This window comes from Malaclemys terrapin, chromosome 2 (genome assembly GCF_027887155.1).
Source record: "Malaclemys terrapin pileata isolate rMalTer1 chromosome 2, rMalTer1.hap1, whole genome shotgun sequence".
Lineage (NCBI taxonomy): Eukaryota > Metazoa > Chordata > Testudines > Emydidae > Malaclemys > Malaclemys terrapin.
Window position 1 is genome coordinate 186,906,176 of NC_071506.1, and position 25,034 is coordinate 186,931,209.

At 39.1% G+C, this 25,034-nt stretch overlaps 1 long non-coding RNA gene across 1 annotated transcript in view; it reads left to right on the plus strand.

Annotated features, from left to right (window-relative positions):
- Positions 1-25,034, plus strand: part of LOC128831066 (uncharacterized) — a 351,765-nt gene that overhangs the window by 149,489 nt on the left and 177,242 nt on the right. Inside the window, exon 3 of the long non-coding RNA XR_008443735.1 lies at positions 19,595-19,715. This is a non-coding gene — a long non-coding RNA (uncharacterized LOC128831066). The remainder of the gene's footprint in view (positions 1-19,594; positions 19,716-25,034) is intronic.

The window sequence follows — 25,034 nt, forward strand, 5'->3', positions numbered from 1 at the left end:
AGGGAGGGTCAGGCCAGTTGGTCACCTCCCCTGGGTGAGAGAGGTCTACGGGAGTGTGTGTGTGTCCATGTGAACCCTAAAGCCTTAAAGATAAGAAGGTAAATAAAAAGAATCCAATTATGCAGTATTTCTTTTTCAGTCAACTTGATGTTAATTTGAACATTTGTACTGCATAGTTCTGATTGATTGCCGTTGAACTCTCTTCAATACGAGTAGTTTTACCAGGTGTCCCATATTCAGCATAGGGAAATATGGTCACCCTAATAATGCCATAGTGCTTGCATTCTTCTTTCTCCTCCAAACACGCTAATTGTTACCCACTAATGCAAGTATCCTATTGGCAGGAATGGAGGGGCTGAACAAAGCCTTAGTTAACATCTGCATGAGTTGTACTGGGGCTTCTGCTCCTAGTAAGCTCTTCTACCCCTTACCAGACACAAAAAACACCAACTGCACTCACATGCAAAAGCAATCTTTTATTTGCTTTTTTAACACACACACACACACACACACACACACACACACTTGTTTTCTGTTTATAACAGGGCAGAAGGAAAGAGCACTTGGTGTAGATAAATCTGCACCTCAAATCTATGACTATACCATTTTGTATGTAATTGAAACTCCTGATGCTCAAATTTTGCCAAATGTGTAATCTTTTGAGACCTATTTAAAAAACTATGTATTACACAAAATTTAATGCTTGCAGATGAATTTGCTTATTGTTAGGAGCAGAGCTTCTTGATGACTGGCACAGGCAAGATGGCCCTTTAAGGGGAGACAGGATCAGCCTTATCCATGGCCTAGCAGGTAGTCATGATATGGAAACTTATTATAATTAAGTGACTCTAGATGTGAAAGGGTTGGGAAAGACTATTTAAAGGGGGAGGATAACCTAGTTAGAAAAGACCCAGGAGAGAGGAAAGGGCCTGGGGAAGGCTGACTTAGAAAAGGCCCCAGGATGGGACTAGTTCTTATGGTGTGCCCTGGAAATGGGGCAAGGCATAAAGAGGCAGTCCTAAGAAAGTGGGTTTCAGTAGAGAAAGAAGAAGCTGGGAGAACCTAGGGAGAAGCCAGCAGCCTGGGGATCAGAGGAGAGGTTATGTTAAGCACAGGCTGCAGGGAAGCAGCACAAACATCTCAGGTAGAAAGTGGCCCAGGGAAATGGTGACACATTGATGGAGCATACTTAGCTGCTTCATATAGGGTCCCAGGGCTGGAACCCAGATAGAAGGTGGGCCTGGGTTCTGTTACCAGACTGAGGAAGGAGTGTCCAAGCCCAACATAAGGATTTCTGAGCCCAGGGACTGAAGACTGAGCTTAAAGGACAGGTCAAGGAATAGCTCCAGAAGAGGTAGAAGGATCTTTTGTGTTGGGATGTTTTTTGGACTTTTTAGTACTTTTGTTACCCCAGAAGGGGTCCAGACTAGTTGAGACTTGTGCTGAGTCAGAGACAGAATCAGACCATCATAGGGCTAACGAGAAAAATCAATTATTTGAAACAAAAAATTCTCACACAGGCTTATCTGAAAATGAACCATAAATTCCCATTGGCTTTTAATTTCCCCAGTAACCCTGTGTTTTTAAAAAAATAGGCAACTTAGAGCACAGTCACTTTCTAGAAAATGCTGCTTCCATTGGCTGCTTTTAGTGGGGGCTGAGCCACAAGTACTGCTGCCAGGTTCAGAGCCAATGCTAGAAATAAAGTACTACCTTCATCTTCAGGCATTGAACTAACCCAGGATTCTTCAGGCGTTGAACTAACCCAGGATGGTGGTAGAGAAAGACAAGCAGCAGCTATAGGGGTTGTTAGGTTTTGTCAACACCGTAACCAGAACTGAAATAATTAAAAGGATTGTAATTCACATCTTTAGTTATCACAGTGCAAATCAGTGTGTGGATATTCTGGTTTCAGAATAAGAGTCCAGTTTTGACATAACTTGATCTTTTTTTTTTTTTTACTGACTTAAGTTGCATCAAAGTAGGGCATGCTTATTCTGAAATAAGTCCCCATACAGACTTCCAATGAAATAACTAAAGATGTGAATTTTACAACCCTTTTAGTTATTTCAGTTCGTTAACATGTAAACAAAGCCATAATGTACAACTTGGCATGCTCTTAGGCAAGAAGGATTTCTTTGATCAATAGTAAGAGGTCAAACTAAATGATCTGATGGTCCATTCTGGCCTTAAACTCTATGAAAAATAAGCTGTCATAAGGAGGCACAGCAAAGTTGGAGCAGAACAATTTGCTTTGGAGGGAATAGTTTGGTTTCCAACATGCTATAATTATGCACAGGAAAAATTATAGACAAAAAAACCTCTGAATCCTGTAATTTTTTAGGGACATTAAATATTGCTTCATTCTGTTTTCTGTGAAATCTAAGATTCCGTTGTTTTCTTTTACTATTTAAATATATCAAGCCAATAGAGACAAAATTAATCTAACATAAATAAGGTAATCTATTCATTAGGATAAATTATTTAAATAGCACAATTTGTATTAAAAATAGCTCAACATGGGAAAATTAGAAGCTCATATTACTTGTAGCTAATAATGGTAATTAATGTAGTTAATCAAGGAAGCCATTACCTCTTTTAGCACAGTTGCCAGTTCATCCCCTTTTAAAACCCATCAACATTTTTCTGCTTGTTTGGAAGAAAAAGTATTAAACCAGATCTCAGGCACACTGAAACTTTTTTCCACGTTTGTAGGATCATTTTAAAGGTAATTGAGATAATATTAACCACAAACCTTTGTAGAATTATCTACATTGACACTAGTGATTGACAAAAGTAAACTGCTCAAAGACTCAAGATTGTTGATGGCTTTTCCTTTATAAGACAAGATCTGACACCAGAAATTATTTATTGTACAATGTTAGAGCTTCCCCCCCACCCCCCGCAAAGATAATTTCCACAGCATTAAACTTCTGCTGCAAAATAGTCTGTATTAAGAAACTGTGGTTTATCTAGGGTGACCAGTTGTCCTGATTTTTGGATCTTTTTCTTATATAGGTGTCTATTACACCCCCCCCCCCCCCGTCCCGATTTTTCACATTTGCTGTCTGGTCACCCTAGATTTGTACCATTTATTGAATAATAATGATTAATAATAAAAAATCCTAAAATGTGTGTGCAGCAACAATGTCCATGGGCTATAACTTTACTGAAATGGATCTTAAAGGCTGTTGTCAAAACAAGGCAGTGAGTTGACCTAATTACCTAATCTCAAGAATGCTATATCTAGAAGCATTCTTAAAAGTGTCAGAACAAGGTGAGGGAGTTTCCTGGTTGGTAGTGAAATTTTAGCTTTTGGGTCTTTTCTCTAGGTAGTACTTTATTAACCATTTTAGATTGCCATGCTTGCTTATAGATCATGAAAAGGTGATCAGTAGAAAATTCTCTTGTAGCCGTGTTACTTCTGCTGTAAGGCACCTCTTCTAGTAGTTCACTTTCACGGATATTGGCATCCAGCTCTTCCTGCAGGGGGTGAAGTGGATAAAATAAGCCCATTTTCTGCCCTGTGATGTATGGGTGCAGCTCATGGGTTTTGAAATTAAACTTCCGATTAATCTGGTACTTACACATGTGTGAGCAGTCCCATTCGCAGTTCAATTAGGTATGTGTTTAAGTATCTTACTGAATTGGGTTTTAAATGGACATATAAATGGGTTTTAAATGGGCAGCCTCACCCCAGTCCATGGAAATATCATGGAGCAGGTCCTCAAGGAATCAATTTTGAAGTATTTTGAGGAGAGGAAAGTGGTCAGGAACAGTCAGCATAGATTCACCAAGGGCAAGTCATGCCTAATTAACCTAATTGCCTTCTATGAGGAGATAACGGTCTGTGGATGAGGGGAAAGCAGTGGACGTGTTATTCCTTGACATTAGCAAAGCTTTTGATATGGTCTTCCACAGTATTCTTGCCAGCAAGTTAAAGAAGTACGGGCTGGATGAATGGATTATAAGGAGGATAGAAAGCTGGCTAGATCATGGGGCTCAATGGGTAGTGATCAATGGCTCCATGTCTAGTTGGCAGCCGGTATCAAGCGGAGTGCCCCAAGGGTTGGTCCTGGGGCCGGTTTTGTTCAATATCTTCATCAATGATCTGGAGGATCGTGTGGATTGCACCCTCAGCAAGTTTGCAGATGACACTAAACTAGGAGGAGTGGTAGATATGCTGGAGGATAGGGATAGGATACAGAGGGACCTAGACAAATTAGAGGATTGGACCAAAAGAAATCTGATGAGGTTTAACAAGAACAAGTGCAGAGTCCTGCTCTTAGGACAGAAGAATCCCATGTACTGCACACACTAGGGACTGAGTGGCTAGGCAGCAGTTCTGTAGAAAAGGACATAGGGGTTACAGTGGATGAGAATCTGGCTATGAGTCAACAGTGTGCCCTTGTTGCCAATAAGGCTAACAGCATTTTGGGCTGTATAAGTAGGAGCATTGCCAGCAGATCGAGGGACATGATCATTCCCCTCTATTCAACATTGGTGAGGCCTTATCTGGAGTACTGTGTCCAGTTTTGGGCTCCACACTACAAGACGGATGTGGAAAAATTGGAAAGAGTCCAGCGAAGGGCAACAAAAATGATTAGGGGGCTGGAGGACATGACTTATGAGGAGAGGCCAAGGGAACTGGGATTATTTAGTCTGCAGAAGAGAAGAGTGAGGGAGGATTTGATAGCTGCTACCTGAAAGAGGGATCCAAAGAGGATGGATTTAGACTGTTCTCAGTAGTACCAGATGACAGAACAAGGAGTAATGGTCTCAAGTTGCAGTGGGGGAGGTTTAGGTTGGATATTAGGAAAAACATTTTCACTGGGAGGGTGGTGAAGCACTAGAATGGGTTACCTAGGGAGGTGGTGGAATCTCCTTACTTAGAGGTTTTTAAGGTCAGGTTTGACAAAGCCCTGGCTGGGATAATGGAGTTGGGGATTGGTCCTGCTTTGAGCAGGGGGTTGGACTAGATGACCTCCTGAGGTCCCTTCCAACCCTGATATTCTATGATTCTATGATATGAGGGGTAGGGGGAAAGGTACTTGTTTCTTCATATCTGTTAGTGGGTGATTGTTAAGATATATAACATATAGGAAATCTTTCAAGTGATACTTTAGAAAAATGATCATTCATATGGAGAGGTGCAAATATGTCCCCCGTTAATTTTAAATTATGTTGCTGTCTCTAACTACTCAGTGGAGACAAGGAGGTACAGACTACACAGTTCTTTGTTCATATCGAAAGCAAATATGCTCAGGCCTACAGCTGAAGTTTGAATAATTCAAGAGACAGGTCTTTAAGCTGTAGTGATCAATGTAGGGAATTTGTTCATTCTGTTCCTCTCACCAGCTTGAAATAAGGCCTGTGACTGAAATAGTAATGTTCAGAAATCCAGGGCCAGATGTAAAAAGATAAACCCAAGAAGTTAGATGAAGTCAGTGGCCGTTAGATCCATAGCTGCCTTCGATGCTTTTGTAAATTCTGCTAGGCATCTGGGACGGGGTACAAGGGTACTCCCTAGTCCAGACCCTAATACAGCAGTCAGTTAACTTTGACCTCTTAGAGGGAGCAGGGGGAAATATAAAGGCTGCCTGAGAGGCAGCAAGGAAGAAGAGGGAGGGAAGGAGGGAGAGAGGGACAGCCGGGTGTGAGCTGGAACCTCACCCACAGGTCTGTATGGAGAGACTGTTGCTTATGGCTGCTGTCTTTGTTTTGTTACTGCTGGTTTTCTTCTGGTTAGCCTCTTAATAAGGTGTCATATAGGTGGGCCTGGGAAGAATGGACGACAACATATTGAAAGCTGCCTGTTTTATTTTGTGGGCTGGGAAATCCATGCATCAGCCCACAGCACGTGAGCTCCTTTTGAAAATCTGGCTGCCAATCTGTATGTATCAGCCTATATAATGCTGCAAAATTCCATGAAATGTGAAAACCCAGACACCCAATTCTTAGAGGTCACTGTAGCAATCAAACTGTCTAACTCCTTACTAGTTGTGGCTATCAGGATAGCTCTCTGAATGTCTGATCATGGCCATCAGCAGAGAGATGTAGCCATGCTGAGCATTAGAAAGGGAAAATGTTTGTTTTAAAATAGTTAAAGACATTCTTTTCCCCTTATTGTAATAACAAGGATACAGAAACATACCAGCTGGAACTTATATATGGCTCTATTAATCAGTTTCACTAATGGTCTTAAAATGCAAAATTCATTTCCAGTTCAGTTCCAGAGTTTGAATGACCTGAAGTTTGGGTTATGTTCCCTTGATCAGGGTTTTGGATCAGGCCCAGATGTAGTCTATTAATGGATAACTGCTAATAAACTTTAAAATTGGCTGCTATTTATTTTTTTGCTTCTTGGGGCTGATAAGATTTAACAAATGGCAGCTGACTTATAAAGGGAGTGTTCTGAGTGTGCATTAGTGATTGTATAAAAATTTCAAGACAGTCTGGCATACTTGTAAAAAAATTCCTATTTTCTTATCTCAACTTGGCCTCAGAGTTCCCTGGTGGCTACCCAAAGAAACCTCCCCTCTTCCCGTTTTAACTTCGAAAGAACTATAACCCCCACCACTGTCTTCCATTAGCTACTTCAGCAACCAGGCCTCAGGTTCACACAAGCCTGGCTGACTCCAACTTCTCAGATAAAGTTCTCACAGCAATATTTTTCTGCTGGTTGCAGCCTCTGCTGGGAATCCAAAGTCCCTTCATATTGCTGCTCCTGCTGATGTAATTTCCTTTTTCCTAAACTGACTCGCAATGAGTTTTAGCCATCAAATGACTGATTTATCCTGCATTATGCTATGTGCATAATTGACTCATTTATCTTGTTCATCATCCAGTGCATATTTGGTGGATCTCTCCAGTTTTGTTTCAACAGCATAACAAATTGTTTGTTTCTGTTTCCCTAATTGTATCTGTTTGGCACTATCTTGTGCTAAACATCCAACTTCTTTCCAGCTCTCTGTCACCTCCACACCTCCCTTCTTGCCTGCTCTGCCACCTTTACAACCCACTTGGATTCACTGTATTCACCATTTTTGCTTTCTGTTCTCTCTGCCACATTTTCTCCCCTCTTCTTCTTTCCTTCCCTCCTCCTATGATTCCATATCTGGATCTCATCCTATACTCTCAAATCTTCATGTTACTTCCACAGCTTGATTGATGACATCCTTGTCCACCTTATGTCTGGTAACATCATCTTAGCCTGACCCTCCCTGCATACCATTCTTCCATTTCTCTTCTTTTCTTTCAGTCGTGTTTCTCACTTTCTCCCATGCTGCCTACCCCAAAGCCTCTTGTCAGTGGCATGGGTTATCTTCTTTCACTCCTAATACAAGCTGCATGGCCATCTCTCTTTTTTTCCTCCCTTCTCCCATAGCATACCCATCATCTACCCACAAGCCTTCCCTTTCTCTTTCCAATTGGGCCACTGTATTTTAAGGATATTATTCCTCTTTTCCTTGTTCTCATTCTCTCATCTGATTGTCTCCATGACTATCCTTCCCTTCCCCCTCCCACACAAGCATACATGATCTGTTGAGGAATCTGTCTAGAATTCCCCTGGTATACATTTTCTTTGTATGCACCTTTAAAGCATTTTGTGCTCCAATAGCACTTCACAAATCAAACATTAAATCTTTTATTATGATTTATGGAATGTGCACTTCCACTGTCTTCCGGTGTTGCTGATAAGCCCTAATGCCTTATTCTCTCTGTATTTATCTTTGCAGCAAGCATCTGCCCTCACCTTTAGGAAAGTGCCTGATTTGGGCCTACTGCCAGACAATGACAATAACATTACCCCATGAGGGATTTCAATTTTCCTACTTAAAGAAACGGGAGTTCTGAGGCTATTTCTGAGCGCAGTTCCCATAAAATGCACTGTCAGATTTCCCTATACTAGTCAAGCTGCTGTCTTAGTTATAAATTCTGAGCAAAATTCTGGTCTTTTAATAATCTGATAAAAACTATGACCAAAGTCAGAAGAAAACATTGGAGCTGCAGTAAAACTTCATACATAACATGTCAGGATTTCTTTATTGCCAACTCAGATAATGTCCTCTAGGAAAAAGGGAAAAATTGAGTTGTCTCTGCTGTTTCTGTGGTATGTAAAATATATTAACCAACTGGCATCTGTCAAGCTCTTTAATCAAATGAAATCTGGTTTTATGCAGCATTAAATCATTGCTTGGCTTAGAAAAGACATGTATGATACATTTTGCCTGTACTTGAAACTTGTAGGGTAAAAAAAAATAATTCCCTTTAGAAAGGAAATGAGCCAATAGGAATTATGAATTTGAAAGAAGAGAACAGACTTCTTAGTCGATTTACTGTTACATGGCATTTTATAACCTTAACTATGGACTTTCAAAATAGTTTTCAGCTCATTATATAACTCCTTTTCTGGGTGCAGACTTTCTAACTGGTTTGGGTGCACTAAGAGTTTGGAATTAGGGAAGATGTAAAAACAAAAAAAGCTGTTTGTGCATGTGTATAGGGGATGGATTTAAAACATTTTGCAGTATATCACTATCTAAAAGCTACATAACTTTGCAGTATGAAAGCTAACTTTTATAATTAAAATCATTTTTGCATATTTTCATAAAATAGAATTTGTTTTATAGAAGATCAGTTATTTTACAGGAACATTGTCTATTTGTTTTGGGAAAGAATGTATTTTAGGTGATCTTGGATCAAATCTTGTTTGATATTTATATCTGGCATTGGAAACTCTGTTTTTGTTACACTACAAAGAGCCCAGCCCAGATGTTATTTACACAACTTTTTTTACAAGGGTCCTAATAGTCATAGTTTGTATATCCCGCCCTATCTTAAAACATCAGGATAGGATGGCTGAATGAAACATTTTTTCCCCATCATAGATTAAAATGCCCATCTCTGCCCTGACATTACATATTTTTTGTTCAGTTATGTTTTCCCCACATTACAGTAGCCACTGCTGAGATGTTTCTTTCATCATCTACATATACAGGTAGAACCTGATCCAAGGCCTATCAAAGTCAATAAAAAGGATCTCATAATTTCAGTGGGCTTTGGATCAGGCCCATAAGTCATAAAGCAAAACATTTGGCTGATGAGGTGGCACGGTGGGCAAGGTGGATAAAATATATGCTTCAAGGTCCTCAGAAAAAAGAGGTTGGCTGGTGAAAACATGAGAAAGATGAAGGCCATAGCAATAGAGCTGAGCATGATTAATTTGCTAATGTAATAATATTTAGCCCTTTGTCTAGGGCTTTTCATCCGTAGATTATAAATAATAATTTATACCCAGCTCTTACATAGTGCTTTTTTTGTCTGTAGCTCTCAGTGCTTTACAAAGGAGGTCAATATCATTATTCCCATTTTACATATCTCAAGTAATGAATGCCTGCAGTTCCCATTAATTAATTCTATAATCGTGTAAGATGCTTCTGTTATAAAGAGCTCCCTCTATCACTTATTTCGGAGCACTGCACAGCAATGAAAATTGAAAGAACAATTGTATATAAACACTAGATACTGAAATCCAAATATTACATCATGAAATATGGGGAATGGGAGAAAACTACATTGGGAGTCAACATTCAATTGTTTAAAAAACCTTCTTGAACTAATATATTTTAAAATGAAGATGGATGGACAGAATCAGATGTCTATGAGATGTAACAAAGTTCCTCCTCTATTTTGGTGGGTCCTGCGCTTATTGGCGGATTTTCTTGCCTCAGAGATTCACCATGTGGGTTGGGGAACAGCCCAGAGAGTTTCCCCTCTGGAAGAACCCACAGTCCAGGTCAATTGGGAGGTTTGGGGGGAACCTGGGCCCGCCCTCTACTCCGGGTTCCAGCCCAGGGCCCTGTGGACTGCAGCTGTCTATAGTGCCTCCTGTAACAGCTGCATGACAGCTACAACTCCCTGGGCTACTTCCCCATGGGCTCCTTCAAACACCTTCCTTATTCTCACCACAGGACCTTCCTCCTGGTGTCTGATAACGCTTGTGCGCCTCAGTCCTCCAGCAGCACACCCTCTCATTCTCAGTTCCTTGCACCTCTTGCTCCCAGCTCCTCACACTTTCACCACAAACTGAAGTGAGCTCCTTTTAAAACCCAGGTTCCCTGATTAGCCTGCCTTAATTGATTCTAGAAGCTTCTTAATTGGCCCCAGGTGTCCTAATTAGCCTGCCTGCCTTAACTGGTTCTAGCAGGTTCCTGATTACTCTAGTGCAGCCTCTGCTCTGGTCACTCAGGGAACAGAAAGCTACTCATCCAGTGACCAGTATATTTGCCCTCTACCAGACTCCTGTATCCCACTGGTCTGGGTCTGTCAAAGAGGATACCATGGCAGAAGCTTGGTCATCCACAAAACTAAGATGCAATGATGAAAACTCCAAAAGTCAGGGGGTTTTGGTCAGGGATTCTGATAAACATGCTAAAATATAAGGTCACGTCCAGATATTCTAAATAGCTTTTCCCAAACATGGGGTAAAAGGCTGGTCCAAAAAAATTCAAATAAAACAGTTTCCAGTCAGAAAACTTGTCTAATCTGAATTTTTCCATGAGGAAAGATGATTTTGGTAGAATTTTCCATGAGGAAAATTTGAAATGAAACATTTTGTTTTGGGTTAACATTAATCTCTGCATTTGCCTGAGCAACATTTGTGCCTCATTGGAGTTGTAGCTCTGGGTGCCTTATGCCTCTGTCTCTACTATGGGCTCTGTTTCCGGCTGGGCTATATTTCCCACGATGCATTGCGGTCTCATCCTATGGCTGAGCTGCCTGCAACTGAGCATCATTGAGTTCTGATCCGTTCTAATTGGGAGCTTCTGGGTGCTCTTTTTTAAATCTGGTCACTTCATTTAGGTTCCTAAATGGAAACTGAGCTCTTCTGAAAATCTGGGTTTTAACGATTCTATCTTAAGAGACATGCAAAACTCTCTGAATGATAACCAGTCATGCATTAGCAAGTTAGGCTATGAAAAACATAAAGCAAATATGGTAATTAAGCATGAGCTAGTTTTCTGCGCATTTCAGGGACGCAACATATATTAATTATAAAGCAACTATTTATTACTTGTGAAGACCAAGTGTATCTATACACTGCCAGCATCAGTCTGTAGTTGTCTGTAAAGATAGCAGCAAACCAGTCTGAACAAATTTTGTGGCTGCAGCTCTTAATTGGGGCAATACAATAATAATGATAATTCTAGGAATACAACATTGTTCATAATAGCTTAACATATGTTTTCAATATAGTACAACATATGTTTTCATAATATGTTTGTTTCTGTACAGATGCATCTTAAACAGTAGCTCTGATACTGTTCCTGGGAAGTTTTAATTTGATTCTTACTTGGGAGGGTTTGTAACAATGGAAACTATCTTGTTACAAATCCTGCCATTCTTACTCATGCCAAACTCTGATTTATGTCAATGGACCAAATCAGTCCCTGGTATAACTCCACTAGAGTGAATGCAGAAAATAAGGTTACACCTGGGATGAGTTTGGCCCATTGCCTTAAATAAGAGTTTTGAGTGAATAAGTCAGTGGAGTTACCAGAGGCCTGAATTTGGTCCAGAGGCAGTTGTGACTAAGGAAGGACTAGAGAAGTCTGTCTCTAGTAAATGAAATAAACCATTGGTGGTCTTTCAAAGTTAATGATGCTGTCCCCTGCAAAGAATTAGCTGGACGTTTGTACTTGAAGAGTGAGCTTCACTGCTTATTGCATCATCATCGGACTGGAAATTTTAAATTATGCTAAACTCAGCGGTGGTAGGAATATTTTCAAAACCAAGGCGCAGATTCAGACTCTCTTCTGCATAATCATAAGCAGAAAAAGAGCCTAATGGGACAAAACCTGAGGGTCAGTTGTTGTTCTCCGCCTTCTGGGGACAGCATTGAACTACTTCAGCTGGGGAACTTTATAATGCCTGTTTTAACCCCATCATATTTTCTTGGATACATGGTTATATTAATCCAATGACTGCACATACTTAGTGGAATTCACTGAAACAAGATAAATGTGGGACGAGAGCTATGAATTGAAAAAGTATTTGAGAACATCCACATCATTAGGTAGGGATAAAAAAAATTGGGTTTTGGCCTAATTTTTATTTTGAATGTTCACCAAAAAGTCAATTCTCTGTGTGGGGTGGGGGAGAGGAAGGAATCCTATTTTTCATCCAGATGTAAGAAATTAGTTCTAACAGCTAAGGGCAAGATTTGGATAACTTTATTCATGTACCTTATTCAATGAATAATACCTTATTCAATTCAATGGGCTACTCATGGAAAAAGCAATATGTAAAAACGTAATGTGGGGAAAGGTTTTGAAATATGCCCTCAGATAATTACCTCTTGTAACTCTCTGTAAACTAGCCAAAATAATCACAATAATCAATAGGTTAAATTACATTTGAAGTTTCTGGTCCAAATCATTTTAGAGTTATGAGGTGAAAAAAAATCATAGATTGTGAATCCTTACAGTTCTGAAACCCACTTGCGCAATTTGCTCCACGCTTTCCAGTATAAATCTACTCGGCCATGCTATCATGGCTGAGAAATGTCAGTGAATCGGCTTGGTTTTGGAGAGGTCAGATTCAGTTTGGGGGGCTATAAAATTAATTTTCTAATGAAATGTAACCTTCCAATTTAATTATGACTAGGTTAGCATTTCCCCCTTTTACAAGTTTTTATGTGAGGGTTGGTTGTCTCTTTCATGAACTCATCCACAAGCTTCTTACTTTGCCTTACTTCTGGATATGTTTAACCAGCATGACGGAGTGGCTTGATTCTTAGTAATAAGGTTAGTAAATCAGAATAGCTAATGACAGGAGGCTTACAGGCTCCAATAATGGTTTTGAGCATGCAGAGACAAGAGGATGAATATACTCCCCATCATGTGATGATAGGATGATTGCACCAGCATAAAAAAGAAGTCATTAATTAAAAAGACATTTTATTTTATCACAGAAGATTAACTTGGACTAGAATAATTATCATTATGTTTTCCTTATGTGCATGAAGAACAGTGGGTAATATGATTACAAACATCCCTTTGGTTACATTCTTCTCAAGGCTGGACTGCAAACATTCCAGATTAGAATGAAATATAGCAGAGAGGTGGATGGAAATGTTTGGTGTGTGGGGAGTACAATTCTTGTCTTGTTTAGACTGGTGCTGCATGTTTTTCATTGTGTAATATGTTTGCTTAGCTTTTGTGTCTGTTAATAGGTTTGTCCCAGTTACAAAATACAGTCCTAGTAAATACAGGGGGAGGGAACCAAAAACAACAGTGTTCTTATTCTCTGGGTGTGTTTAAAAATGATCAAAAGAAGAAAAACAGAAAAGATATGATAGTAACTTTTATTATAACTTTAAAATTGTACATATCTAAATGTTACACATCTCTGATGAAAATGGTGCACACTTTTGTTTACTAATTGGTATTGCATATAATATTAAAAATATTTCAGCATCGCTAAATCATGTGCTGGATGCCTCAGTCCAGTTTTAGTACTTTCCCTTTTCTATAATATATTTATTTACTATATATTTTATGAGTTCTCTCCTACCTGTAGAAGCATGGGGAGCTTATTGCTGGATGTTTCTTAAAAACAGCTGTGTGCATGTATTTGATTTTACAAGATGCTGCACGTGTTACAGAGACAGATCAATATCTGAAAGTAGGAATCGGTGTGAATGTTGGAAGTAATATTATTTACAAATATCTGTTGCCAAAAAAGATAAAATAAATCCCATAAAGTGTATACAACATACATTTTTTCAATACAGAAAATTATATGATTATGGAGGCATATATGAGCCATGGACTGTCTTCAGTTTGTGGTAGAATTGGGTTCTGTCACCTGGGATATTAAAAGTGTGGACATAAGTTTTGAAAAGATACTAGCAGGATGTTGTTTTAGCATCTTCTGGGGATTTGATTCGAATCACTGACTGGGAGAGAAATGCAAGAATGAGTCAGTAGGATTGAGTGTCTACCTACAGCTGGACAGCTAAAAAGTTGGAGCTGAGACACAACTGGTGCAATTGTGTTTGTAACATGCTGATTGGATGAGAGTGCTCTACAGAAGGAGGAGTTTTGAGATACTGGACCATGACCCTGGGAAAGGGCATTAAGCAGAGTATGGTCTTGAGGGAAGCTATGAAGAACAAGTCAGAAATACCAAGATGTTATGAGATCTGCCCTGATGGAAAATATAGGAACAAGCTACAGCTGGCTGAGAAAAGGGAGAAAAGTTTAGCAGAAACTCTTGTGAATTTCCTTCCCCTCTATTTCTTTTTTTTTTGTTCAAATTCTTGAAATTTCAGTCAGCTCTAGATGGAACTTTTGTCTAGCTGTGGACAAATGATACTCAGTCTAATTTGTGTGAATTATACAAAATGGATTCTGCAGCAACAGATCTCAGGATCTAACACTAGAGTGCCTGTTTATACCTTTAGGTACCTTAATGAGAGCACTGTAGGGTTAGGCAAAAGGGCAGCACCTTCAAGATTGCTTAAAGAACCTGAACCTCCAAGGAAGTCTGCCTTTCTAAATTCTCAAAATGGGGGGAGGGTAGGGTAAGAGGGAAAGTCTGAGCAATTGTTGGGTTGTATATACTGAAGCGTCATGTGACAGACATAACTGTAGACTGCAACTAAATCACTAAATTAGCTATTGGGTGCTAGAGATTATTTAAACTATTTATCAAGAGTGTTGATTCCAATATTTGGATTTTTTTTTCTTTTAATAATTTGTACATATTTTTTCCATTATTCAAGCAGCTCTCCTAGTCTCAGTAGACAAATTGGAAGCTATTCTGAGATGAGCAATAGAAATGTTTAGGAAGGACTAAAGAGAAAAGATTAAAAGAAATGAAATTATAAGGTATACAGTGGTTTGGCCCCATGGTGTAAAAAAAGTGTATAGCAAATTGGTCAAGAAGAAGTAACATTAAGGAAACATAGGAATTGTTTAGTATGATTCCAGGAGTACAAATCCAGCTATGAAAATGAATCTGAGCAGAGAAAAACCCAGTAATGCTTTCATAGTGAATACCTGTTAAACAACAGAACAGTGTCCCAAGGGAAGTAATGACTTCAGACCAGAGTTGATCATATTATTCACTGAGAATCATTTATATGATGACTTTGACATTTTTCTTCAGACAAAACACAGGAGATTATATGGTACAGAATAATCCTGCTCTGGCAAAAAAGCATGGGTAAGGTGTCTTCAAATGTTTTCTCCAACTCACATTTCTATTCAAACTACTGTGGTTAAGTTTAGGGAGGGTGTTCCATTATCTACAAACCCACTGGTCTCTCCTCAAGCTCCTCCTCCTCCACAGTGTCTAAGAAGTCAGGCTAGTAATGATGGCTTGCGGGGCAGATACACTTAGCTGGCACTTTATCCATTTATAATAATTTTAAACAACTACAAATCTATGGGTGTGTAAAAACAGTAGCTATTTGATTGCATCCCTCTCCCCTCTGTGTGTGTGTGATAGATGATACTGACTTCCTTTGCAAGGCACTTTGAGATCTACTGATGAAAAGTGCCAAATTGCTGGGTGGTATTATTCCCTGATGCTTCGAACAGACAGGCATGTACTTAATGTTTGAGAGTAACTATTTGCGGGATTTGAGCTTTAGCTTGGAAACTGTTTGCAACTGGGGCTATGTCTCAGGATAAGTCTACGCGGCAGCTGGGAGGTGTAATTCGTAGCTCAGATAGATGTACATGTGCTAACTCGGCTTGAGCTAGCATAGAAAAATAGCTATATGGCTGTGGCGGTTCAGACAGTGGATTGGGCTAGCTGCCCAAGTATGTACCCAGGTGACAAGTCTGCGCTGCTCCCTGTACCACTGTGGCCACACTGCTATTTTTAGGCATGATCTCAACCAGTGTGCGTACATTTACCCGAGCTGGTAACCACACCTCCTAGCTGTTGTGGAGACGTAGCCTATCTGTGAACCTAGCACAGTGGGGCCCCCTGATCCTGATGGCAGCTTATGGACCTACTGTCCTATAAACATTAAATAATGGTAAATTGCCATCCTGAAACAGGTTAGCATGGATTTTCCATAGCACAGCATTGTGGAATCTTACCACAAGGGAAGGGAGGGATTACAATCAGTTGTAATTGTTGGCATGTGTCTATGTGCCTTTAGGCAACCCCAAAGGACTCACAGACATGCTTTCTAATTATCAGGAGACTTACAGTACTGTCTCCTGCTAACCCCACATCAGACACAATATTTCAGTAATTAGTAATCAATTACAATTTTGCTTTTGAGACAAGCTTGCTTCCTACTCAATTATTCTTAGCTCATAAAAGCTGTGCTGACAAGTAGTTGAGTCATATCTTTTACAAGCCTGCCAAAAGCCACACAGCGAGCACAGAGAAGGAAGATTTTAAGTGAAACCATGTGCATTGGATTCAAAAAGATAATTAGATAATTATCCATAACACTAGCTGCTGCTATGAATTTAGATTATAAAGCCATAGGTTTCACAAGAAAGATCTGATGTCTGGTGAAAAGGGCTGTAATGCTGCCATAGCATCATCAGGGATATCAGGTGTTTTTTTACCTATGATTTTCAAGTGCTCAAACCCCTTTAAATACACTGGAATTTCTTTATAACACCCAAAGGAATGGAGGTGGAGGACCCAAGATCATTCATGCAGTTCGGGTTTTAACATTGAATGTCAGAGATCTTTTCTCTAAACCAGGGGTCGGCAACCTTTCAGAAATGGTGTGCCGAGTCTTCATTTATTCACTCTAATTTAAGGTTTCGCGTGCCAGTAATACATTTTAACGTTTTTAGAAGGTCTCTTTCTATAAGTTTATAATATATAACTAAACTATTGTTGTATGTAAAGTAAATAAGGTTTTTAAAATGTTTAAGAAGCTTCATTTAAAATTAAATTAAAATGCAGAGTCCCCTGGACCGGTGGCCAGGACCCGGGCAGTGTGAGTGCCACAGAAAATCAGCTTGCGTGCCGCCTTCGGCACGTGTGCCATAGATTGCCTACCCCTGCTCGAAACTCATGCCATGGACCAGCGGCCAGATCCTAAGTCCATATAAAACAATGGAAAGATAATATTAACTTGAATTGAGTGAATCAGGCCCCCGGTATGTACTTCCTGAGTAATGCATCCAAACTGTGCCTACACCCATTCCCACAGCTGAAACACTCCACTTCCAGTGCCAAGGGGAACCCTCTGCAGCTGTAGATTTAAATGGAAGATTTGCTCCTATATAGTATTGTATTTAAGCAGGTAGAGTGTATCGTGGTGCATATGCACAGTGGAGCATGATGGATGCACATTCAACCTTAACTTTCCCAGTTCCTGACTTTTGGCCATTTAATTATGCAACCTTTGTGTAGTAGTCAACCTTATTGCTGGCTAGCTCCTTTTTAGCATAATTAAAATATCCAGCTCTATATAGAGATAACATGCATTTTTTTCTCTCTCCATATAAGCTTCATAGGAATATAAATATATTGACATGAATATACTTGTTAACCAAATATATTTGAATTCTTCATCCCCAATCCTTGAAATTTGAGCCTGCTTATAAAATATGGTTGAATTTTATCACTCTGAAAGCCTATATTGGAGCTGAATCACTGATATTTTTGCCTTAGAGTTTTGTCTAACTTTATGACTTTGTACATATGGTTTTTTGGAACACAGTGTTATAAAATACAATGTGAAATGATTGGAAATTAATTTCATGTTGTTGTTTTCTATAAGATTTGTTTGCTTTTGGTGAGGAGTCTTTCATATTTTATATCATTTTATACTTCACTTGTAAGTATGAACCTGTGAATTTTACTATAGCCCATAATTGTATTTTTAATTAATAAAATATATCTATTTTTAAAAGTTCAGAGGCTATATCATTGTTACCCAGGCTAGCAAAATTGTCAATTATAATGATGCATGTCATAGTAAAGGAAAGTTTTAGTTCAAATAATCTGAGCTTTATTCACACACATCTGTGAAAACCGTCAGAAATAATGAATCACTCTTGCTTTGTGGCTAATCCTTCTCAAGCAGCGCTTCAAACAAACCTCATAGCTAACGACCCTTTCTAATTGGGACCTTGTGGTTGATGCTGGTGCCTAGTGAAATATATTTGCATTGGATTCACTGGTGATCCTTTCACAAATCATGAAACTTCATTTGCGGGTCTGAATCTAAAATTAAGAGATCCATATACTAATTAAAAATACCATGCTCATCATGACTAAAAAGACATGCAATACAGAGCTCAAGTAGCCATTCTTATTACGTGAGAATTTCCCTGAGGGGTTGGGGGGAGGGGGGCGTATAGAGGAAGCAATTCCCACCTACCTTGGTTTGAGGAATGGTAACATAGCCATTTCATGGCTGCTTCTGTAACCTAATTCTATTGCAATGTTCCCCAGACTTCTGAAAGATCAGGCCCTCTCCAGGAAAATAAAATCAGTCAGTTTCCTTTTGAGTTCATTTTTCTTTCCCATATTTCACCTTGGATGGTCCATCACAACTTCAAACTTGGTGAAAGCTGACAATTGTCATTTACCCTCCCAAACCTTCTCCTCTCCCTTCTTTCCTCATTATCCCGAAACCCACTGTTTGGTTGTGTTCAACATCTCTCGCTTCCATTCTCCCCACACCCATGCCATCTCTGTACTTCCTTTACAATACTTCTCAAATATTTTTCTTCCAATCAATTCCACCAAAAAATCTTGCTACCTGCCTTGGTCATATTTCAGCTTGACTACTGTGTAACCACTTCCTTTATGGCTTCCCCACATCTAGTCTTGCACATGCAAACATTCAGCCTCAAACAGAGATCTGGCCTGGAAAATGTCTGCTTGAACAGTAAAAGTATGGCAGAGTTAAAAGCAAATAAAAAACTGCTTTATAAGGGTGATACTTAGGCTTCCTTAGCTAAAGCTGTCTCTGTGGGCTCCAGCTGTGCTAGAGGATACAAAAACTAGAATTTCTTATACATATAATTTAAGTTTTTAGTGCTGAGTTTCAGATGTCCTAGTTTTGGGATGGTGAAGGGAAGCCTTAGTTAAGGGCCATCAGAGTTTGGGACAACTTGAGTTTGGAAATGAGCAAACTGAGTTGAACAGTCTCCTGCAAATTATTCTCTCAACCCTACTTGTAATTCTTTTGCCTCACTACCATTCATCATCACTGAAGTATTATGAGTGTGGCTACTGTGAGAATATGTTTTCCAAATGGGAATTTATGGATTACACATGTATTTGAGTGCAATTTAATAAAGCATGGTAATCTGCCCATTAGGTTGTAGAGCTGCCCCGATCTAGTAGAAATGCTGGCTTTGGGGGCCTCTAACTCTGTTAGATGAAACTGCTGTTGTAAGCTTAAGGGAAGCTTACTGATACTCTAATTTAGTAACACAAGATGTTTCTTTCTTGTAACTGCTGGCACTTGCACTTTGTTGCCATTATTATGTTGTAAAGATTTTAATCTTTAAACCACAGTGAGTGACTTCTGTGATTGATTTCACTGTTCTTTACTCACTGATTTTTCCATACTGTATTCTCCAAGGCATCGGCGTTCCTGATCTGTCACAGGAAGAGAGAGATGTGAATAAATGCTTTTATCCATTGCCTTGCCACATTTGTAACCGTTGGAATAAATAATGAATCATGAGGAAAAGAAATCGGAGGTAAGCCAAACACTAACTTTGTTAAGTACTTTCCAAAACCAGTACTCCGGTTTAGACTTGAAGGCAATAAATTGACATCCTATTGATTTCCCATAAATTCTATCTTTGTCATGACAGAAAGCTTTAGTCCTACAAGTTTGTTCCTTTCAAAATAATAATAAAAATTATTAAAACATATAATCAGAAAAGTCCACTCTCTCTCCCTTTTTGATACAGATTTCACGTGTTCCACTATCAGTAACTTTGTCCACATCATTGACTAACATTCTAAACTCTTGAATACCTTTAAACAAATACTAATTAAAAAAAAAAAAAAAAAAAAAGCATTGCCCCAGAAACCTGTTCTTTCTTCCTCAAACATGGAATTCTCCTTTGATGAAAAAAATGGCACCTGCCCAAGGACTCCGAGGGGTAAGATTCAATCCAGTGCAATTGACAACATTTCTCATTATGAAAAAAAATCATTCTTTTAAAATCTCCTATTTCATCACCCCACTGAGCTAGAAAGGAGGAAGATTTTTCTCCCATTTGGAAGGGGAAAGTCTCATCTTTCCTTTAGCTTACACACTTTTTTCTTAATTTGGAAGGCCCTGAGAAAATTGACTTCAAAGTCAGGAGAGCCAGAGCCTTGTGCAGTTGGATTCTTGGTAACTAGACCACCTGGTTTTACAAGCAGAGGGTTTCAGACCATACCATTACAATTAAAATAATAAAAAAAGTCTAATATTTCTATTTTTTTCTGTAATATTTGTGGTATATAGAGAATACCTGACATTTGTGAGGGATACTTTGTATAACTCATTTGTGCTTTACCACTCATCATTAATCCTGCCCTCCCAAATTCATGCCAATAACATCTTTATATTCCCACTATCATATATTCGATAATTATACATTTTATGTACACATATATAATGTCAATCATCAAAGCCTATATAGGTATAAAGACTGGAAGATCCCATAGTGTTCTGCTTCCTATTTATGCTTCACATGTGGGTTTTCCTCTTCTTTCTTTATTCAGTTGGTTGTTTCATTATATGATGGTCTTTGCAGTGTGGCACAATGCATGCACAATGTCATTGCTTCGGGTTTGGCTAACTTGGAAGTTAAACTTTGAACCTCAGTCAGAACGTTTATGTTCCTCCACTGTTTTCTGCACTGGTTTGGGAGTGGAAAATTGTTAGCAATATAATGTTATAAGGAGGGTTCAAAGAATAATGTAATTCTTTTGTCCCATTACCATTCCTCCTCACTGAAGTGTCATGAGGGTGGCTACTGTGAGATGTCTTCCAGCTGGGAATTTATGGATTAAATACCTGTCTAAGTGCAATGTCATGAGGTATGGTAAGGCAGCAGCCTTTTCTTATCTACTGCTCAGGGCCGGCTCCAGGCACCAGCTTGCCAAGCAGGTGCTTGGGGTGGCCACTCTGGAAAGGGGCGGCACGTCTAGCCATTCGGCGGACGGTCCCTCACTCCTGCTCGGAGCGAAGGACCTCTCACCGAATTGCCGCCGCAGATCACGATCGCGGCTTTTTTTTTTTTTTTTTTTGCCGCTTGGGGTGGCAAAAACCCTGGAGCCGGCTCTGCTACTGCTGCCACTTCCACTATGTGCCAGAGGAATCATGTTCACTGCTTCTCCTGATAGTCTTCCTTGTGACTGCTGAAACTCATATCAGTGCCACTTATGTGGGTTTTTCCCCTCTGAATTGTTACAGCATTTCCGAGAACTGTGAAAGGGTTCAGTTACTCTAATGATGTGTTGAAAAACAAAGCAGTTTAAAGCTTATTTGATGATTTTTATAGTCTTTATTTCTGGTTTTGGTGGCGTAGGCATCTTTTATACATACTTTATTAGACGGGGGAAACACTTCCTTTTCAGTAGAGACTTACAGGAAATTTATCTTGGATTTCTTGCCCTGCTAAGAACAATAAACAGATATAGATACTGACATCATAGCTTGGGTAGGGACAGACTGCATGAATGATGAATTGTGAATCATCTGTGTCCGTTCAATGGGGGACTGTGAACATGTCACGTCTCACAAACTCAGCAAGGTTAGTAGTTGGATGGGAGGCCACCAGTCGGAATCGACCTTGTACAGGAAGTGAGTCTGGTGATTCAGTGGATGGCACCCTTCCCTCTGAATCACTGCTGAGCCAGTGTAAGGGGCAGAGTGCTGCTGGAGGTGCTGCCTTTCAGAAGAGATTTAAAAGCAAGTTCTTAACTACTGATATCATTAAATAACCTAGAGCAACACTCTTTGTGAGAATTAACAATGTTTCGCTTCAGTATTGTGACCAAATTACACTCTACATAATTGCATTTTGTCAAACTTTATTCACTTTGCATTCTCTTTTGGAGAAATGATCTTTTATACCTTTCCCTATACTATTGCTGTGAGCACTTGATATATTTCCTGTTTCTGCTCAGTGTTTTAGTGGTAGGAATTGGAGTGTGAGTGTGTGTGTGTGTGTGTGTGTATGTATGTAGTATATAATATTTATAATGTGTATACATATATCTCTATATGTAAATACCAATCTAATACTAAATGTCGCTTGAAATTTGTGTGTGTGTACACACACATCTCGTTACATGGTAGTTTTTAAAAGCACTTGAGGAGCCTTCAGAAATATAAAGATGCCATATACACATGCCATTATTACCCATAGTTCAAATGCTAGTTTACCAACAGTTTCGGTGCATGTCTATTAACTTCCCTTCACCTGGGCTGGTTACTTTTGGTACAGACATGTGTACCTTTTATTTCTGGTTTTGCACCTTTTTAGTGGTGGAAAACTGTTACTCTTTGTGTGTTACATAAACACTTACCATAGAGTACTTGTACAACATTTATTGTTCATATTAGTTGCATTCATTTTGGAATTTGCTGTTTTCCACTGGAAAAAGCAGAAGTGCTGTAAAGACTGTAATAAAGTTAAACAGTGCCCTGAATTAAACCTGAAGATTTTAATAGAGCTATACTTGTGGGATGAACTGGGAGCACACCTTTATGAATGGTAGGATATTCAAGAAAGTGAGTGGTGTTTGGTTTTTGAACACTAACACCAGAAAACTGCAGCTGGATTTTCCTCTCCAAAATAAAGCTCTGGTTCTCCATTGTGTTTGCAAGACCACACTAGCGTTCTGACATTTACACTCATTGACTTCAGTTGGAATTCTACGCAGACAGCCACCTGCTTTGCATGGATCACAGATGAAAATTAAACACTGAGGGCCTGATTCACCATTGCCTGCAGCTTTCATAGTCATTTAGACTGGTCCAATGTGGGTTTAAACATTGCCAGTCCAATCTGGTAGTGTTTTACAGTGACTCTGCTTTGACTACATGGGCTGCTGGAAAATGGTGAATAGCTCCCATAGCACTCAAAATTCATGCAGCTGCAAAAATTTAAGTCAGAATCATCAGGCTAAGTTCGTCCTTTATCCAGTGGACAGAAGAGATGGGACAGAAATATTAACAAAAGCAGGAGAACAAAAGCAAAACAAACCAGTGTTCCTAGGGCCCCAGATAGTCTTAATTCATCCCTGACCATAAGTATATTCAGGATTTGGATCAAAGCTGTCACAAGGTACTCTCATTTATATAGGTGCCAAGATTTTAAATGCTTATATCTCCCCTTCAGTTTGTATCACAAACAATGAAAGGGTCTGTCTGGCAGTGGTTTCCCGGGAAGATTCAAACTGGAAAGTCCAGCTGTTTTTTGACTTCGAGTGTGCGTGACTGAAAAAGTGCCTTTGTGAGGGCTGCCGTCCTGCCCAAGAGATCAGGGATTGAAGTGGTGACCTCCACAGCTAAAATCATGAGCTGCTGCAGCTTGAGTTAAAGAGCCAAAACTCTGTAATTGGGGCTGTAACAATTCATATCCTCTGTAAAACACACTATCAGAGGGTACACGTTCATAGTTTTTGTTTTGTGTTTTAACCTTTTCAGAGACACTCTTTAAGGCAATTTGAAGAACGAAAGGATTTTTCTCAAACTATAAAAAGAAAAAAAAAATCTTCTCTGGCCTGAAAACTACAAAGCATGATAAAATTTCATATGAAAAGGAGAAGTTTTACAAATTTTTGAGCATGTGAGAACAGGAAATGATAATTAAAGTCCTGTTGTAACCTTAACTATAGCTTTCATTAATATGAATGCTAAAGTCTTTTTTTTTCATTTCAGTACATTGTGCTGTGACTCCCAGATGATCATCTGACTGCTCTTTTATAAGAGCAGCTAAATTTTTCAAAGTGATACATTTTCAAATTCACTGACAACTGTAAGCGATTTGCTTTGAAGATATATCAAGTCAGTTTCTACACTAAATAATGGTTGTTCTGGAAATCTAAAACTGGAATGTTCAGCTGTTCAAGTTACAGTGTGAATAAAAAATAAGCACCCTAACATTTATTTTCAGTGCTAAGGATTTTTCCTTTTCTGAGTACCACCTCAGCCAGTGACAAATTTATAATGCTGAATAAAATGTCATGTAACTGGACCTTGTTCCATTTAAAAATTACTTTGCATGGATGCATTTTTACCTCAAAAACTCTAGTGTTCTAGATTAATTTAGCAAAGCAAGGACAGCTGGAAACTAGCATCCATTTTGTGCTCAGTAGTAGCTTTCAGAGATAAAACTAATCTTATACTCCAGATCAAAACAGTCACAAACTTTGAGAGCTTGGATCTAAATCCAAACTTTGTGGCTTTGGGCCCATATCTACTTCTCATCAGAGCTTTTCTCCAATAAAATCAGTTGGAGGAAACTGAAAGGAAAAATAATACACAACTGGCAGCCAGACTTAATAAATGAACTTTAAACAAATTGGAGTAAAGGGCCTTACTAAAGAGACAGCAAATGAAGTAGAAAACAAAACAGACAGAGAAAGAAAAGTGAAAATGAAATTGAGACGAAAGAAAAACAAGAGTAAGAATTGATGACTTTTCTAAATTATGTATTTTTCCCTCAGGAGTCTTAGCAAAATATAATGAATCAGCATTTGTTCACCATTCATTTCTCAGGCAGTGGAAGCAGTGATGTGCAACATCCAGAATGAGGTCTGATTAAGTTTCATGTAAGGGAATTCCTCTGTGAATGTCCTTTGTGTTGCCTTCACACCTGCTGAGCTAGGAGAAACATAACAGCCCCTTTCATTGCTTCAGTTAAAGCCTGTCACAAGGATGACATCATTGCTCTCACAGACATTTTAACTTAGGGTCCCGGAGCCAGACTTTCAAAATGCTTGACAGATAAAAATCTGCACATCTTTAACTGATTGTGTTCAGTAACTTGCCAGAGCTGATTCACGCA